Source organism: Suricata suricatta, chromosome 1, assembly GCF_006229205.1.
Source record: "Suricata suricatta isolate VVHF042 chromosome 1, meerkat_22Aug2017_6uvM2_HiC, whole genome shotgun sequence".
NCBI classification, from domain to species: domain Eukaryota; kingdom Metazoa; phylum Chordata; class Mammalia; order Carnivora; family Herpestidae; genus Suricata; species Suricata suricatta.
The window spans coordinates 130,305,027-130,311,154 of record NC_043700.1 but is presented as its reverse complement, the minus strand read 5'-3'; positions in this window follow the sequence as shown (position 1 = coordinate 130,311,154).

The window sequence follows — 6,128 nt, the reverse complement described above, 5'->3', positions numbered from 1 at the left end:
CACTTGTAGATTCTTGATCACAAGTGAGAGAAACAAAATTAAAAATAAACAGAATCAAAATTAAACATACAAGGCAAGAGGGAAAACATTATTATAAACCCAGAACTCCTGGCTTTAGACAGGACTAGATTTAGGAACTCAAAGGATGTCATCAGGCTCTGCTGTCCTCTCCTGAGTGTGTCACTCCTTCTGTTCTTCAGATAAACCCATTTTCCAGGGTGGCTGAAGAGGCCCCTGAACACCCAGACTCCCATCCTGAGTGATGCCAGAGGAGAGAGGCTGTCTTCTCTTTTACTGATTCTTCCAGTTTGAGACACATGCTGAATTAATGAGGGTTTGCATTTATTTTTTTAATGTTTTATATATTTTTGAGACAGAGAGAGAGAGACAGCATGAGCAGGGGAGGGGCAGAGAGAGTGGGAGACACAGAATCTGAAGACAGGCTCCTGGCTCTGAGCTAGCTGTCTGAGCCTGATGCAGGGCTCGAACCCACGAACTGTGAGATCATGACCTAAGCTGAAGTTGGACGCTTAACCAGTTGAGCCACCCAGGCGCCCCAATGAGGGTTTACATTTAGAGGCAAGTGACAGAAAACCCAACTAATACTAGTTTCAGCACAGAAGAGTCATGTTTCTCCCTCTCACCACAGTAAGTCCCCAGAGCAGGCAGCTTGATGGCTTCAAGTCACAGGCACTGATGTTCTGTCAGTCTTCCTTGTGGTCCGAAGGTGGCACCTGCTCCTCCAGCTAACACACCTCTGGGGACTGTGTGGGAAGGAAGCAGCAGCGGTGTATTAGGAAAGCAAAGGCTCCCCCAAAACTCTTGGCAGACTTGTTTATTTCTTACTGGCAGAATGGTGGCACATGTCCATCCCTACCACAAAGGGATCTGGGAAAGTTTAGCATTCTGAACTCCACAGCAAAGGAGATAAAAGGAAGCAGATGTTGGAAGATTGTTGAGTGAGTCAATCTAGATAATATCCTACAAATCCTGTTCTTGGCTAATCTATCCCTATAGCCTACCAGGCTCAGGTCTCAATTGTCATCCCTGTGTCAGGGGAAGGCAGTGCTCTGTGATCAACACCAAGAACCACATGGAATATAAGAAATGCCACCTCTAAAAACACTGATCGTGCCAAAGAAGGGTATGGAAAAGCACCCTAGATAGAATGCGGTAGAGTTATCACAATTGATTACAATGATCCAAAAAACACACACATGCACACATACAAAAACACGCATGAATACAAACACACACACAAGTGTGGATATGTACACACACACACACACACACACACACACACACACACAGATACCAGACTGGGAAAAGCTGAAAAAAAATTTTAAACCCACACTATTACCTGTGTTTATCTTGTGGGGGCAGAGAACAGGATGACTTCCATTTCTTTACGCACTTCTCTAAAATAGTTGAAGGTGATTTTTTCTTTTTTTTTTTTTCTTGGCTTTTTTGGTTATCTCAGTATCTTTCAACTAACGAAGAAATTTTATTAAATTATTAATAATGATATGGTAACAAGCCACATTTTACTAAAGGAAGAAGTGTAACTAACCCAGGTTTTTCTCATTTTGATCCTGGAAATTATCATCAAGAAGCGATATTTATTAGGAAGGGCATCAAAGAGGAGGAAAAAAAAACTGGGTAAAGAAAAAATCATGAATAATGAAAACTGATCTCTCCCATTTAATTTTCCCTACATCTGTCTAGATGAAATTACACCTACTAAATATTGACTTTGCCTCTGAGGACCTGAAGGCATGTGCCATATTTTATTTGACAGAGATCACTACATTTAACCTTTGGGTAAAGAGGCAGCCAGCACATCTCATTCAGTGACACAGAAGAAAGTGATGCATAAAGAGGTGAAGTGATGAATCTGGGCTCAATTGTCACACAATAATTGCTTTACAGATCCCGCTGCCACCTCTGAGCAGGCCTGGATAGCCATATCTGTAGTGGCTGCTTTACCACCAGTTTGTCTTCCTACCCAAAGAAAATGGGTTCTTCACCTAGGGCATTGAGAACTTGGATTAGAAAAAGAATAACCTGGGGCGCCTGGGTGGCTCAGTCGGGTAAGCCTCCGACTTCAGCTCAGGTCAAATCTCACGTTTGTGGGTTTGAGCCCTGCGTCAGGCTCTGTGCTGACAGCTAGCTCAGAGCCTGGAGCCTGCTTCTGGTTCTGTGTCTCCTTCTCTCTCTGCCCCTCTCCCTCTCATGCTCTGTCTCTCTCTGTATCAAAAATAAATAAAACATTAAAAATTAAAAAAAAAAAAAAAAAGAAAGAAAGAAAAAGAATAACCTTTCTCCCCCGCAAACCTCTTACTTAGGTTTCCTTCCATTATAATATGAGGCACCAACCACAGTAGTATTAGCAGCACCTATGGATTTGTCACCTGCAGGAAACTCAGATATTTTCCTATCACATCACATTGTTGCTGATTCCTTGCCATTTCATTTGTACACATCACCAATTCAAAATTGCAGCAGTTACTAGACCTCTACATCATAATAACTGGATTTCAGCAAAACTTGTTTTCTCTGTAATCCTACACACTTCATTTTATGCATTCAAGAAGATTCTTCTGACTGCCAAAAGGATCCATGGCGCACACACAAAAAAAGAAAAAGAAGAAGAAAGAAAGGAAAAGAAAAAAAAAAGACAACAGATTAAGAATGCCTACACGGAATATCTCAAACACTGGAGCACATGTAGGAGCCTTCAAGCACCTTCCTAAGACCTTCCTAGGATAAGGGAAAAAAATCTTTATTCCAAGTCTGTCCTGATATATGACCTCAAAAACATCAGACCCATTGTTTGGGGTGCATATTTGCCTCATGCTACAACATAACTATATAACAATCAAGTCTCAAGTCCCCATTTGGTACTTTTCTCCACCCAGGGCTCTCTGAAGAGAACCCCTCACTTTCATTGCTATTAAGGATCAGTACATGTTCCCTGGGTCACACACACAGCAACTGCCATTTCTCCAACATAATCACAGACGCGGCAGCAGTATGTCGGTTCACAGTCGACGTTCCAAGACACAATCAATAAAACTAGAAGCCACATAAAAAGGTTAAAACCTATCAGTGTTTCCTCTTTAACTCTCCCTAGCTAGGGAGAAAATTATGAGTATTTCTTCCACCACATCTATTAGATGTCACTTCGGGTGTTTTCTTATGGGCACTGAAGTCAAGCAGAGCTGGCTTTGAATTTCAGCTCTTCTACTGTCACTGTGAGTGACCAGATATCCTTCCTGAGCTTTGGATTGTTTTTTCATTCTTTCACTCATTCTTCATGCAGTTTTTAATCAACAAATGCTTTGAGCATGTCCTATAAGTTTTCTTTACCACAGTTCTGAAATAGATAATACAGAAATGGAAGGAAGTTGGGAAGACCCAATATCGGCATGTGTAAAACTCTCAAGACAAAAATCCACAAATGATTCAGAGACAGTGGGCCCATCTTGTTATATCTCACAACTCAGTATCAGATCGATGGGGTTTCCCAGCAGCACAGAACAGGTGGGGAGGAAGCAGGTTGGGATACCACAGATGCGCCTCAGAACCAGGGTAGCACAGTTGCCTGAAAAGATCCAGCCAGCAAGAGAACATGGGCTGGAAACAACAGAAAGCACATCAGTGGTTGAAACAAACATCCACAAAGAAAGTCCCAGAGGAGACTGGGGGAGGCTACTCAGCAGTAGATAGAAAATAGCAGCTGTAAATCCAAGGTCAAGAAAAGAGTCCAGAGTGACATGATAACATTGGTCCAAGGCAAAGCAGAGCCTAGGTTGTCTATCCTGGAAGCAGAGGCAGTGTCGTAGCTTATGGGAGAAGACTTAGCGAGAACAAAACAAGGTAAGGGACACCAGAGCTGACAGCCAGAACACGTTGCTGGCACACACAGGATGGAGAAGATGCAGCACAGGGAGAGTGTTAGAGTCCAGTAATCACTGGAGCGTGAAGCCTGGGCTAACACCACAAGACAGCCAGGGTGTGCGGCAGGAGCCTCCAAGTGTACCCGAAACTCAAGTGTGGTAAAATGACTGGTGCCAAGCACAGAGTGAGGGAACTGACACCACCATGGCCTGCTCTGGAGAGGACAGGCTCTGAACCTGGGCTGGGGTGGGATGCATTTATAGAAGGCTTCAGTCATACTAGCTTTCAGGCACCAGAAAAGATGAAGCAGAGGAAGTGATTGATGGGAGTGTGTTGACCCAACCAATGATTCAACTTTAGTTTTTTTCCTTTTTTTTAATTGAAGTATATAACATACAGTGTTATATTAGTTTCAGGTATACACTAAAATGATTAAACATTTCTATACATTACTCAGTGCTCATCATGGTAAGTGAATCCCCTTCACCTATTTCACCCATAACCCTACCCACCTCCCCTCTGGCAAGTATCAGTTTGTTCTCTGTATTTAAGAGTCTGTTTTAATTTGTTCCTTTTTCCTTTGTTCATTTGTTTTACGTCTTAAATTCCACATGAGTGAAATCATATGGTATCTGTCTTTCTCTGACAGACTTATTTCTCTTACAACCTTCTAGGTCCATCTATATTGTTGCAAATGGCAAAATCTCATTCTGTCTTATGGCTGAGTAATTTTCTATTGCATATTTATACCACATCTTCTTTATTCATTCATCTGTCAATGGATACTTGGGCTGCTTCTATATCTTGGCAATTGTAAATAATGCTGCAATAAACATAGGAGTGTATATCTTTTTGAATCAGTGTTTCCATATTCTTTGAGTAAATATCCAGTAGTAATATTACTGGATTATATGGTAATTCTATTTTTAACTTTTTGAGGACACTCCATACTGTTTTCCACGGTGCATTCCCAACTTGCATTTCCACCAATAATACAGAGGAGTTCCTTTTTGTCCACATCTTCATCAACACCTAATATTTCTTGTCTTTTTTATTCTAGTTATTCTGACATGTGTAAGGTGATACTTCATTGTGGTTTTGATTTGCATTTCCCTGAGGAGTAGTGATGTTGAGCATCTTTTCATGTGTCTGTTGGGCATCTGCAGGTCTTCTTTAAAAACATATCTATTCAAGTCCTCTGCCCATTTTTCAATCAGATTATTTGGTTTTTTCGTGTTGAGTTATAGAAGTTATTTACCTACTTTGGATATTAACCCCTTATTGGAGATCATTTGCAAGCATCTGCCAATTAGCAGGTTGCTTTTTGTTTGGTTGATTGTTTCTCTCAAAATAAAAGCTTTTTATTTTGGTGTAGTCCCAATAGTTTAAATTTGCTTTTGTTGCCCTTGCCTGAGGAGACACATCTAGAAATATGTTTCTATGGCCAATGTTAAAGAAATTGTTGCTTGTGCTTTCTGGTAGGAATTTTACGGTTTGGGGTCTCACATTAGGTCTTTAGTCCATTTGGAGTTTATATTTGTGTACAGAGTTAGAAAGTGGCCCCGTTTCATTCTTTTGCATGTTGTGCTACAGTTTTCCCAGCGCCACTTATTGAAGAGACCGTCTTTTCCTCCACTGCATATTCTTGCCTCCTTTGTCATGGTGTAACTGAGCACTTAAGCATATTTATTTCTGGGCTCTCTACTCTTTTCTGTTGACCTATGTGTCTCTGTCATCTGCAAATAGTGAAAGGCTTACTTCTTCCTTACCAATGGTTCAACTTTAAAATGTGACCAAAGAACAAATGCAGGTGAAGTTCCCCCACCACCCTGTAAGTCCACCCACTCCCAATTAAGGGTCTTCCTCTCTTGGAAATATCTCAGCATCTACAAGTCTACTGGGTCAGGATTTTCCAAGAAAATACATGACTCTTAGTCACAGAGTGAAACCTTTCAGAGAAAGTCCAGGTTAACAACTAACAGATGCTGCCTAAGAACACACAGTGAAAAATATTAACATATCAGAGATGAATCCATTTCAAAAAATAATTCCTCCTACTCCAAATGAACACAAAAAAAATCATGGGAAATAAAATAATTTTTTATATCTAGACTTAAGTTTGTGGCGCGAAACATTTGTACACCTGATCACAAGCATACAGGTAGAGGCACTCAGTCTACAACCCTCTCCAACAATCACCAAATAAACCTTATTTACCATAACAAACA